General features: G+C 46.6%; 1 pseudogene; it reads left to right on the top strand.

Moving 5' to 3' along the window:
* Window positions 1–5,904: 5,904 nt before the first annotated feature.
* LOC136463091 (uncharacterized) lies at window positions 5,905–11,545 on the top strand (annotated as a pseudogene).
* The last annotated feature ends 865 nt before the right edge of the window (window positions 11,546–12,410 follow it).

Here is a 12,410-nt window from a genome sequence, read left to right as displayed (position 1 = left end):
GAGATTGGAGAATATTTAGAAGAATATTAAAACGTGACTTAGCTTTAGATAGAAAGTCTGGTCGGCGACGTATGGCGTTATCTGGTTGGCGTTGACGGCGAGCACCTGGCAGGCGGTGAGTTATTGGTGAAGACGACCTCGGAGGTGGTTCCAAGATCGGATATGCTATCATGGAGGCTGGTGTAGCCAGCGATGAATCGTTGTCGTGGACCGACATGGATCTCCACGAGATTGACGACGAGAACGCGTTGTTGATTTGAGGTCTATCTGGCTTGCCATAGGATCAAGCGCACACCCCTACCTGGCGTGCCAACTATCAACAAAAGATGCTCGGCAGTCCACCGAGGGGTATCCCACGATGGTAGATTTGTTGTAGAGGTGAGCGAGATCAGGAGCGAGATGGTAATACAAGCACCAAGACACAAGATTTAGACAGGTTCGGCCGTTAGTATGACGTAATACCTACATCATGTGTTCTGATGTATTGCATTGAGATGTATGGATCATGTTGTATCTTGTCCGCTAGGGGACCCCTGCCTCTCCTTATATACTCTGGAGGGGCAGGGTTACAAGGAAATTATCCTATTTGGTACTATACAATATCTTGCGGTGCACGCCGAGCAGCGCCGTGCACGCCTTGATCTTGTGGGCTGGTGAAAGGTCCTTGTTGGTTTTGGTAATTAAGTGACAACCTAGGTGGACTAATTGTGTTTATGTGAGATACACAGGTGATTAGTCCACAGGTACATGTGTGTGAGCAACATATGCCATGAAGGTGAAAATGGCTTGGAGATGTTGCAAAGCTCACACATGTGATGATGAAGGAGCTTATTGCACATGAGACATGACATTGAGTCATGTGATCAAGGTGGAGAAGATCAAGACATGACTTGGCTTGATGGACCGGTTGCAAGCGCGAAGGGCAAGTCGAAGGCTTTGGAGTGATGGACCGCGTGGCGGTGAAGCTTGAGCAAGACTTGGCGCCGATGGATGATGGCAACGGTGAAGAGCAAGTGGAGTCAAGATCGATGAACCAATATGATCATGTGATGATATGAAGTGGATCATATCATTATTGATCGTGTTGGTGCATGTGTTGCATCGACATTGAAGGAGATGGAATGGAATGCGCAAGGCAAAGGTATAACCTAGGGCATTTCATTTCACCGGTCATAGGTGTGTAGAGAAGTTTATGACCGGGTTTAGGATAGATGGCCGTACTATCAAGAGGGGCAAACTTGTTTGCATATCGGTTATCTAGTGCCACTCGAGTGATCTAACTTTGCATTGTCGCTAGGATCGAGTGGTGTGGAAAGTTGAGTGGCTAACATCCTTTGGAAAATGATTGTGAAAATGCTAACACACATACACATGATGGTGTACACTTGGTGATGTTGGCACATTTACAAAGGAGATGGTGTACACTTCGGCGCTTTCGGGAAAATGGAATGTCTATTTTCTATTGCGCCGGATGAAAATTCTTGTGGTTAGCACACTTGAGCAAGGGTGAAGAAGTTAGAGGAGAAAGGGATTCAGTCTCACTGTTTAACAGTGACCGGACGCTGTGTTCGAAACGACCGGACGCTGAAGTAGTGCGTCCGGTCAGGCTGTCGGTCGGCACAGTGCTTAGGATTAAGCACCGGACGCTGGTGCTGCGTCCGATCGCGTTCGACCAGACGCGTCCGGTCATGCTCGGGAGCTTACTGGAAATGACCGGACGCTGAGGGTCCAGCGTCCGGTCAGTTGAAGCTGCCGTGTCCGGTCGAGGTCGGTACCTTACTGGAAACGACCGAACGCTGGGGGTTCAGCGTCCGGTCAGTTGAAGCTGCTGCGTCCGGTCAGCTTCGTGACCGTTGGAATCGGGACACGTGGTCGTCTACGGGCGACCGGACGCTGAGGTCCAGCGTCCGGTCAACACGACCGGAGCGTCCGGTCGGCCCGACCGTTGCCCAGTGAAGGGGTAACGGCTAGTTTAGCCCTTGGGGCTATAAATAGAAGTGGCCTTCGGCCATGGCTGGTGCTGAGCACCTTGGGGGACTTTGTGTCCATGCTTGAGAGTGCTTAGGAGCCCTCCATCTCATACATACTTGATAGTGATCATCCGATTGTGTGAGTGAGCGATTCTAGTGCGATTGCATCGTGAGGTTGCATCGAGTGGCACTAGGTGATCGAGTTGCAAGCTAGTGGTGCTTGTTACTCTTGGAGGTTGCCACCTCCTAGACGGCTTGGTGGTGGTCTCCGTCGAAGCCCGCAAGAAGTTTGTGCGGTGCTCCAGAGAAGAGCTTTGTGAGGGGCGTTGTGCTCGCCCCGCGGGAGCCGCGAAGAGCAACTCTAGTAAAGCGAGACGCGAAGGGCGACAAGTGGTCCGGCCGGGTCAAGTGCTAGAGCTTGTGGTAAGCACTCCACATGGGAGAGTGTGACTTGCGAGTCACCACTAGCAAGAGGACCGGCGGCAACCTTGAAGCTTGTCTCAACGGGGACTAGCGTGTTGGCAAACACGTGAACTTCGGGAGAAAAATCATCGTGTTAACCTTGTTCTTCCCGTTGGTTTGCATCCCCATTACACAAGCTTGCAATTACTTTTATACATATTAAGCTTGTGTAGTTGCTCTTGTAATTAGATAGCTTGTGTAGCTTGCTAATTATCTTCTTGCTTGTGTAGCATAGAAGTAGCTCCCTTGCGTGGCTAATTTGGTTTTAGTAACATTGTTAGTCACATTGCTTAGTTTGTGTAGCTAAGTATTTGCGCTCTCTAATTAGGCATTGGTTGCCTTGTTATTGAGATTTGCTAGTGAGCATAGTTGGCTTTGTGCTTTTGCTTACTAGCATGTGTAGGAGCTTCCTTGTTGCTTAAAGTACTAGTGGCATAGGTTTGTGTGACCTTGCTCCTAGAATTGTTTAGGAGAGCTCTAGCTAGCCCGGCACCTTTGTTGCATAATTGTTATCTTTGCAAGGTGCTAGTGAACATATATAGTGGGGTATAGTCTTGGCTAGACCGTTAGTTTTAATTCCGCATTTGTATCGGTTAGCCGACGCGATTAATTTTAGAAAAGACTATTCACCCCCCTCTAGTCCGCCATCTCGACCCTTCAGCTGGACCACCTCTAATGGTGTGGCCCATGTCTTGTCTTGTGGATACCGGGGGCCATACCCCCACACATGTCCACCGAACCCTAGCCCCTGGTGGCGACACCACCGCCGCCGCCGCCACTGGCGCTGGCGGCCTCCCCGACACCGATGCTCGCCGCCCCCTCCCCTCCCCTCCCCCACCCCCTCCTCCTCTCCCCTCGCGAGCTCCACCAGGGACCGCATCTCCCCCAAGCCAACTCTCCTCCCTCCCTAACCTCGTCGGCGTCGGCGACGGTGCCGGCGCAGGCCACCATGGCCGGCTCCCCCCTCCCTCGCCGCCCCCTCTAGTCCCTAATCCCCTACCGCTCCCTCCCCATGAGGCACCATCTCCCAGCCATGCGCCCCCCGACCTCGCCGGAGACGACGCCAGCGCAGGACACCACAGCAGCCACCTCCGCCCATCCCTCTGCTCCTGGTACCTCCCCGCCACCGGCGGCGACAGCGGCTGTCATGGAGCTTGTCACCATGGAGTCCCCTCCCCCACCTCAGCTTGTTGCGGTCGCCGCCCCCTCCATTCCTCTAGCGGGCTCCACCACGATCACCGGTGGCTAGGAGGACGACAGCCACGTTGCGCAGAAGGCTGTGGAAGCCACCTCGGCGCCCCACCCGCAGCAGCAGCTACGGCCGCGGCCGAAGCCGGGAAGCCCCTGTGGGGTCGCATCTCGAATCGCGCAGCCCTCGTCTGGGTCCGCGTCCTCTGAGGTCAACGGCACACCGTGACGGCTGGCGCGGTCCACCACCAGCGATCCACCACCACCGTTGTCGCCTGTGCCGGTTGTCACCACTGTGGCCACCTCGCCTGGGTCGACAGCAGCCGAGGCGCCGGCCGTGCCTGACGGCAGTACGTTGCCTCTGATTGAGATTGGGGGAGCGAGCCCGGCGTCGTGCTCATCGTCCTACCGGTCGCTGGCACCTCATGCCACCCACAGCCCCTCCCCTCTCTCACCGAACGTGACCCTGTTCCACCCGGGTTGCTTCTCTGGTGGGCGCACGAAGAGTCATCGATGGGCGGACGGCGACGGCGATGGGTCCGACGACGACAACCCTACAACCTACCTCGACGCCGTTCATCGCCCGACAAAGCCGGTAGATGTGTCCCCGCCACGCGCCCAGGCTCGTCCGATCATGACTCGAGGCTGTGGTGTGGTGGACGCTAGACGGTAGGGACCTGGGCGAAGACGGAGGAGATGCAGCTGGCCGCACCCCCAGCTGGTGCATGGCCTACCTGCTCGGCCATTGGATGGCCGTATCCCTACCCACCAACGCCTTGGTCGCCGCGGAAGGATCTCCACCCCCAACACCAATGGATGGCGGGAGATCCTCCCACGGCAGGAGACGCAACCTGTGACTGCCTTGGTTGAGCATCGCCAAAAGTAGCTTCCGTAGGCATGGAGGATCCCCACAGAGCTTCGCAACAAATGCTTTAACTGTCTCTCCTACTCGCACCACGACGCAACTTGCCGGTTGCCACAACGTTGCCTGCGCTGCTACGGCTACCGCCACCTCGCCAGGGACTGCAAGTGGCACAGGTCTGCGAAGTCAGCGACGACGGGTGCCAACCTGCCACGACACTCTGCTCGTGGCGACCCTCCGGCCTCCCAGGCGCCACACGGTGGTCTACCGAGCTTCGATGGGGCCTCGCATGGGGCCATGGAGGGCGCCGATAGCACCTGCCGACGTCGACGCCGCCGGAGTAAGCCGGCGAGGGACATCAACAGGGGCGCGCTTGCCAACAACGCCACTTCTTCTACTACTATACTTTGCTTTCTTGAGCCAGATCCGCTGGCATTGGCATTGTGTGCGAGCGCGAGACCTCCCGCATGGGTCGTCTTGTTCGACCCGATGTTGGAGGAGCTTGCCGCCTCGCTCGTCGTGAGCCGGCCAATGAGAGCAGCAACACCTGAGTGTCTTCCTGCTACGACAGCCCCTCAGGAGGTTGAAGCACCAGTGGCGAACACCTGCTCCCCGGCGATGGCTGCTCAGTGGACGACAGACTTGTCTCTGATGTCGCCAGTGCAGGGGCCGCCACAGCTCACGCCACCACGAGCGGGAGCACCCGACGTCGCAGATGGTTGCACCACCCCCAGCGACGCGATGCCCACACTACGCGAAGCAGCCCCGCGTCTCACACGGTTCACTGAGGAGGTGCGGCTCAAGCGAATGTTGCCATTAATCGCCAGCCCACCAATGCAGAAGGTGGCAACCACAAGGCAACCCCTGCCAAAACGGAGCAGACGAATTGCCGCTCAGCCGCTAGCGCACATTCCGACCTCCAAGCGGGGCGAGGTGCTCCTCATGCAGAGGATGGGCTTTGCACCGCCGGCAGCTCCAATCTCATCCGCGTCCAAGCGAGCATACGATAACTCATTTGCAAGGAACTTGACGTCGAGCGAAGTCGAAGCACTGGACGCACTATTCCCGGCGACCACTGCTAGGACTGGTAGAAGACTCTTCTCGGATAACGGAGCAGGATCGCGTGGCCAGTAGTGGAGACGCCCAGCTCCGTAGGTTACTGTGTTGCTCTTAGTTCGGTTGTTTACTTTTATGTAATATCGAAATTCAAAACAGTTTGTTAGGAAGTCACAACTGTAAGACCTCCTAGGACGCTCAATAGAAGCGGGTCGTGTGTATAGTTAAACTTTTCTTCTTAATTACAATGATGCACAAATTTCTTACATATTCTAGAAAAAAAACACTCGTGCATGCATGCGCCGCGTCTGCACGTGAGCTCGCATCGCCCGCACGCAAACTCGCTTCGCCGCTGGCCGCGCTTCTATGTGGGCGTACGCACGAGCATGCCTCGCCGCCAGCCGGGCCACCGCATGGGCGTACGCGCGCGACCACGCCTCACCGGCGGCCGCGCTTCCAAGCACACGAACGCACGCGCTCGCTGCCGGCGTCACCTCCGTGCGCGTGCGTGCGAGGACACCTCGCTGCCGGCCTCACCTCCGTGCACGCGAACGCACCCGCATCCAGTTGATGCCTCGCGGCACTGTATCATCTCCGGTGGTAGGCGCTCGCGCCCGTCGCCGCGTGCTTGCTGCCGCGCTTGCGCCGGCCGCTGCTGCGTGGTAGTAGGCGCTTTCGCTAGCCTAGTCCTCCGGCCGCCGCAGGCTCAGACCCATCCGCTGCCACCATCGTATCATGCACGAGGAGAGAGAACAGGAAAAAAGGAAGAACGGGAAAGAAGCGTTGTTTATTGGTTACGTTTTGTTTGGGACCCACAGAGCTAATATATGGGTTGTGAGGTGTAGTTTCCTGTCGTGGATTCCAAGGCTATGGAAACTACGTGATAGTTTCATGCTGGGAGTGCCCTAAACTCGCCCAACTTGCTCTAAACCCGTTCATGCTGCGGCGTGGCATGGTCGTTTCTCAGTGTGTAGAGCATTTAATTGCTCAGGAATGTAAAAACTTTTCTGAGTAACGGGCTGTCTTTTCTTTGAAATAAGAGGTTTAAATCACGATCATCACACCTCGGCTTTCTGCTTCTTTAATTCTAACAAGCATTCACTTCTAAAAAAAGGGTTAACATATTGAATATGATATTGGAAAGGTAGGATGCATGAGTACTAACTGGTATCTCGAGGGTACAAAAACACCTCTGAACCTTAAAAAAAAAGGAAAGAAGGCACACACATTTCTGACAGCATCCTATAATAGTGAAAAGATATCCTGTTATTTAGGCCCCGTTTAGTTCCATCCAAAATCCAAAATTTTTTGCATAGTACCTGTCACATCGAATCTTACGGCACATGCATGGAGTACTAAATGTAAACGAAAAAAAACTAATTACACAGTTGGCCGAAAAATCGTGAGACGAATCTTTTAAGCCTAAATAGTCTATAATTGAACAATTTTTGCCAAATAAAAACGAAAATACTACAGTAGCCAAAAGCCAAAAATTTTCGGAACTAAACACGCCCTTACTCTTTGGGTCTGTTTGCTGTTTGGATCCCCATGGATTGAAAGAAAGTTGAAACCAATGTCTAGAAAATGCTTCTATTTTATTATTAGCTTACTTTTCAATTCCTAGGAACCAAACATGATCTTATATATGTAGTTTAGCTTTAACAAATATGAACTGTTATATGTGTCCGAATGAATTAATAAGGTTCCAAATAATCGAATCAATTACCTTGATAAAGTTAGTGCCGACAAACTCCAACAAATTCTACGAGTCCTAGCTAAGGGTAAGCGCAGGGAAAAAATTAGAGTCTGTCTAATGTACAACCATGTGTTTTAGCAAAAGCTAGCACATGGTTGTTTGCTGGCTGCAAAACACACGATTTGTAACAGGGAAAAAATCGTGTGTTTTAGCACAAACTAGCACATGGTTGTTGGCTGCCTGCAGGACACATGATTTCTAACAGAGCAAAAACCGTGTGTTTTACACAAGCTAGCATACGGTTGTTGGTTGCCTGTAAAACACTTGATTTTAAAAGAAGGCCCATGCAGTGTAGATTTGTTGTAATTTCTGTGCAACTTAAGAGTAAAATAGTAGAGCCCAATAACTAAAATGAGAAAGTGGCCCATGAAACATGCAGCAGCCCAGAAAAACAGCCCAACGACAGGAAATCCATAAGGATAAAACAGATAAGACTTGGGAAAGAAGCAAAGCAAACAAAATAGATCTGCTCTGCGTGGGGAAAAGCTCTGCTCTGCTCACGCAGAGCAGGGGACAGGGGCAGAAATCGGATTGCAAAGGAAAATTGAAGAACAAGCACTACAAGTCTGATTCATACCTCATCAGCCAAGGTTAGTACACCAATCTTTTGAATCAATTTCTCTTGTAAACCAATTTCTCTGAAGAAGCAACAATGAACAAATTAGCAGCTGAGATGAAAGGCTAGGAGACACTATATCCATGGAATCTGTAATCATGGGAGTTATAAACAAAGTTAGGATGGCAAAGATGGAATGCTGCTTGTGCTTGCTCCAACAGCAGGGCGTGGCCCTGGTTGCTAACTGTGCACAAGGAGCAGATCCAGCACTTGGGGGTTGTGATGTGGTCTAAAAGGCTAGAAACACAGAGAGCATAGTGCAAAACAGAGAGCATGAGATCATACACACATGTAGCTAGCAGAAATCACACACACATCGAATTTTCTGGGCCAATTTCTAAAAGTAATTCTACAGCCACACCACTTAGCAATCCTCAACTAATCCTCAAATAAAATTATAAATATATCTGTTATGCATTTGCTATATTCCTATTGTAAATAAATTACAAAAGAAAAATATGGAAATGACACATTTGACATAGTGCAACTTGTACTTGCTGCTAATGCAATTATATTGTACATGTATACAATTTAAAGATCCGGCTCATGCTAGTATTGCTACTTGTACCACTATCAATTCAACTAGCAGTTTTGATGTGGTGCAGGGACAGAGATGGCTAGGAATGGCTATAATCTCACATACTGATCCTTTATGATGCTTCAACTTTATCCTAATGACATATCATCATTTTTTACTAAATGCAGGCAAAGAATAAGGCAAAATTGAGACTAGAGTAGAAAGTATTACAGATCACTGAAACTATGGATGGACATAACTTTCAGGTAATATAAATGTCAATAATTAAGTTTTGGTTTAGAAAAAATCTATTTTCCATGGACTTACTAGAAATACAGCTGAATCCTCCTAAATTTAACATTACTAAATGATGTACATCATCTACTGCAGGTACCATATACACATGCAAGTGAAAACTCAGAACAAAACTTTGATCTCACAACAGCAGATGTGATAAAGAAGTGGCAAGAAACACTACAATTGGTGTACCAGACTAATCAGGCACTATATTAAAATATTGCTTCAAATAATCATTTACTCAGTGCAACTAGACATATGTCAATAAGTATATATGTTCAAATAGATGCAGGGTGGACAGAATGCATTTGCAAATTCTATGTTGAGAAATCTATCAGACATCAGTTACAATGACAGAGATGAGCATAGTAGGAACACCAATTATGATACAGAAATACTTACTGGATCTGATGTCGGCCCTTCAAATACCTACAGATATAAAAAGGTGAGCAAATCATTGCTTAGATTAAAAAGTGTCAAGATCAAAGGTTCTTTTTTGAACTAAATTATATTTCAATGCAGGGAGGCTACACTGAACTTATGCTGGAACAAATCAGGAACTCACAGGAAGATGATCAGACTGACGAGAATAGGTAGGTAAAAATTATACTGCAAGTATACAGAAATTACAGTGCACACTTGTGCAAATTACACTGATATATGCGATGTAAATTTAGCATAATAGGAGTGTAATTTTCAATGCTTCATTATAAACTGTGCAGCTACATGAAGGGATGCAAGGAACATTGACACATATGATAATTGGAAATGACATGACTGAGGTAAAATTGTATATGCTTGTCAATCTAGTTGTGTTATATTTTTGGTAAATAATAACCATTGTCATTAACAAACAAATAACACAGAATATGAGCCTTGAGGATCTGGATGGAATTTTTGGACCACAAACTGAGTGGTCAATATCAGAGTTAAGAATGCCATATGAGGTACATACAGACAACTAAGCAATTTGATTATATTTATAAGCAATACAAATATGTACTGGCATCAAAAGTAAACTTATCTTTGCAAAAACAGGATGGAGAAATGGCAAGCGTGGCTGCTGCTGATAGATCTGAAATTGAACAATATCATTGGCAAACTGATGTATTCAATAACATGAAAATTGATGAGGTACATAAAAAATAATCTGTTCAACTATTTCGGTCCACACTAAAAAAAATATTTGTATTATAAATGTCATTGCTCAGAAACTAAGATTGCTGCTAATATATTTGTAGGTGCAGCATGAACATCAAGATGATCAACCAACAATGGGAGAAAATGACTTGAGGATCATAGCAGCAGAACAAACAAGTTTAGATATTACATCAACAGTAACAGATGATAATGAACATGTAAATGGCAGCCAAGAACTGACGGAGAAAGAGATTGAAGAATTCATAAAAATGAGCAGGTTGCAGCATCTGAAGGCAACAATGCACCAATCAATAGCAAGTAGACCCCACAACTATCAATGGAATTTAAGACTAGGCATAATGCTCACCATTTCTTCAACTTCTATGCATTCCTAGCTGGATTTGAAGTTGTCATAATTCATACAACAAGAACTACAAGTAAGAAAAGAAATAATGAGATAGTGAAAGTGATAATGAGATGCAATCGTCAAGGAAAAGAAAAGGCACCAAAGTCTTTAGAGCAAGAAGAAGCAGAAATAGACCAGGATATTGGAAAGAAACCGGTAAGGAGAAGGAGAACAAATGTTCAACAGAAATCAGATTGTCCTTGTGTTATGATGGTGAAAGAAGAAGGAGGTGTATGGAAGATTAGAACTCTTGATTTGGAACATAATCATCAGCTATGCCCTGGAGAGAGGGATCAGCTATTTTCTGGTCACAAGTATATGATAGAAATGGAAAAAGGACTTATCAAGACTTTGAACGATAATAATATCTCGACTAGAAAGATGGTATCTATTCTATCATATCTGAGAGTAGTAGATTACAGCTCTACCGATGAAAAAGAAAGATATTAGCAACTATAGGACAAAGTTAAATAGAGAAGTTAAAGGTTCAGATATGACAAAAGTACTGGATTATTTCAGAAAGAAACAAATTGAGGATCCTTCTTTCTTTTACAAGTTTGATTTAGATGAGGACAAGAGAGTTAGAAACTTGTTCTGGATAGACTATTCTTCTATGAAATATTTTGCAGATTGTGGAGAATGTGTAAGTTTTGACACGACATATATGACCAATCGATACAACTTGCCTTTCACACCATTTGTTGGGATAACAGAACATGGCCAAAGTTGCCTCTTCGGATGTGCTTTCCTACATGATGAGAAAGTTGAAACTTTTAAGTGGGTATTTCAAACTTTCCTTGAAGCAATGGGAGGAAAACACCCTCAAATATCATCACAGACCAAGACATGGCGATGAAATCAGCAATAGAGCAAGTCTTCATAAACACAAAGCACAGAAACTGCTTGTTCCTCATAAAGATTAAATGCTACAATAAGAATGTTAAGGTGTTTGCAGCAAATGAAGGGCTATATGAAGACTTTGAAGATACAATGAACAATAGTCTAACAGTGGAAGAATTTGAACAACTTTGGAAGAGAATGATTGAGGAAAGAAACCTTCAAAAGAATAAGTACTTTTCCAAAATGTGGGAAATGAGGAAAAGGTTTATCCTGGTCTACTACAAAAATGACTACTTCCCTTTTATACAGACCACATCCAGAAGTGAGGCAACAAATGCGAGGTTCAAAGATAATGTAGGGCCAACTTATAGTATCATTAGCTTTATGAAAAAGTACAATCGAATTGTTGATACCATAAATCAAGCAGAAAAGTAGGAGGACAGCTATAGCAAGCAGAAAAGGCCAAAGGAATTTATATTTGGCTATAGAATAGAGCGACAGGCACAACAGCTATACAATAGAAACATATTCAAAAAGTTCCAGCTTCAACTGAAGGAAACATCAAGGCTGGACTACAAGGAAACCGACGATGAGGAAATATTTGAGGTGTGGCACAAAAGTAACCAAATTCATGAGGTTCATATGTTCAGGAGATATACAGTAAACACTTACCTAACAGAAGGCGAAGAAGAATTTATCTACATGTGTGCAAATTTCAGCAAAAATAGGATACTCTGCTCTCATATCCTAAAAATAGTCATTGAAAAGGAAATCAACACAATTCTAGAGAAATACTTCTTAGATAGGTGGAGGAAAAAGGATATGAAGGTACATGTTGAAAGAAAAGAAGAAACAGTTGCAACAAGTTCATTGTTGAGATTCAACATATTATCTAGGAAGTCAACAATATTGAATTCGAAAGCATCAAAAAATGAGGAAGCCATGGAATACCTTATGGTAGAGTTCGACAAGATGGAAATCAATCTAGATAAAATGTTATCTGCTCAACAAACAGGTGAAGCATAGAACGACCAGCAAGGGAATGAAGAAGGAAAAACTACAGCAGCAGAAACTGGAAGTCCGCAGATTGAAATAGAAGATCCAGAAAGAATAAAGAGAAAGGAAAGGCCACCTAAACCTATGAGAATGAAGACACATATAGAATAAATAATGAAGAAGATGGTGGCAGCAGAAAAGAAGAAAAAGAAGAAAATAATTGACATAGATAGTGTAGGTAAAAAATTTCAGTACATATAAATAGAATTTTAGTACATACAAATAGAATTTGAATCCAAATGCA

The sequence above is a fragment of the Miscanthus floridulus genome, chromosome 1 (assembly GCF_019320115.1).
Source record: "Miscanthus floridulus cultivar M001 chromosome 1, ASM1932011v1, whole genome shotgun sequence".
Lineage (NCBI taxonomy): Eukaryota > Viridiplantae > Streptophyta > Magnoliopsida > Poales > Poaceae > Miscanthus > Miscanthus floridulus.
The sequence above is the reverse complement of the archived record's forward strand: the minus strand, read 5'-3'. Positions and strand labels throughout refer to the sequence as shown.